Below are 1,213 nucleotides of genomic sequence, written 5' to 3' on the forward strand. Positions count from 1 at the left end.
GGTAATTGTAACCTCTCTGTACGGTATTTTCACAATTAAAAAGAAAAAGCAGAAGTACAAACATGATTTGTAGCCTGTTTCATTCTTCCTATTTTGCTCCCAGATGCCCAGAAGACACTTGTTTGAATACATATTCTGTATTGTCAGGTGTGTGAGATAAATGACTTTCCTTAGAAGAAAATGTGAATTTGCAGATTGAAATTGAGAATGGTAATCAAAATCTTCCATTTTTTTTTTACTAAGTGCCAGAAAACAATGATAATGTGCTTACATGCTGAGAATAAGCAACTTTTGACACCTGTGGTAATGATTCCAATTTTGATGATGTTGTTAAATGTGTCTGACATGTGTTCTGAACCCTAATTCCTGATTTTCTGAGAGCACCAGCTCTTCAGAAACTCTGATTTGTGCTGTGAATATTTACTTCCTGTAAAACGTAGTTGCTTGGATATTTTGATTTTGTGAAAGCTTGGTTAGTTTGATAGTGTTCTCTCAGTTAAATTATAAGCAAGTAAAAATGAATTGAACCTGATTAAGTGAAGTTCTTTTACAGATTTCTCTGATTTAGGAAATCTACATTTTAAGTCATTCTGGATGCCTAACTATGTCTGTGTATGTGGATGAGTCAATAAGAATTGCAGATTTGCCACATTGATTTTGGAGCAAAAATTTATAGCTGGTAACTGGGCAATGATTCAAAAGACAGCTGAGTCTGAAGCCATGAGCCCTCCTGCCTCTGTTCAGCTCCCAATCTGTTCTAAAACACCCCTCACTTCCCATGCAGTGGTTTCTTTTTCTATCCAAAAGGTTTCTGGAGCTTTATCTTTGCTGGCCTCTTAGTATGCCATCATGAGGGAAGTCAAAGCAAGCAAGTCAGATGTGGCAGAGGGATTTTTTGGTCGGTTGTGGGGCCTGAAATCTGGGCCTGGGCATTTTTCCTCAGCCCTTCAGCTCAAGTCTAAAACCACTGATCTAAACAACAGCATATATCAACTAGATTTAACAGACACCTATTGAATATTTCACCCAGCAGCATCAGAATACACATTTTTCTCTGCTGAACATAGAACATTTTCCAAAATAGACCACATTTTAGGTCACAGAGCAATCTTGACCAAATTCAGAACCATTGAAGTTATACCTTACATTTGCTCACATCACAAGGGAATAAAATTAGACCTCAACAGCAAAAACCACCAAAGAAAGTCCTGTA

This window comes from Dipodomys merriami, unplaced genomic scaffold (genome assembly GCF_024711535.1).
Source record: "Dipodomys merriami isolate MVZ:Mamm:240054 unplaced genomic scaffold, mDipMer1.0.p SCAF_506, whole genome shotgun sequence".
NCBI classification, from domain to species: Eukaryota; Metazoa; Chordata; class Mammalia; order Rodentia; family Heteromyidae; genus Dipodomys; species Dipodomys merriami.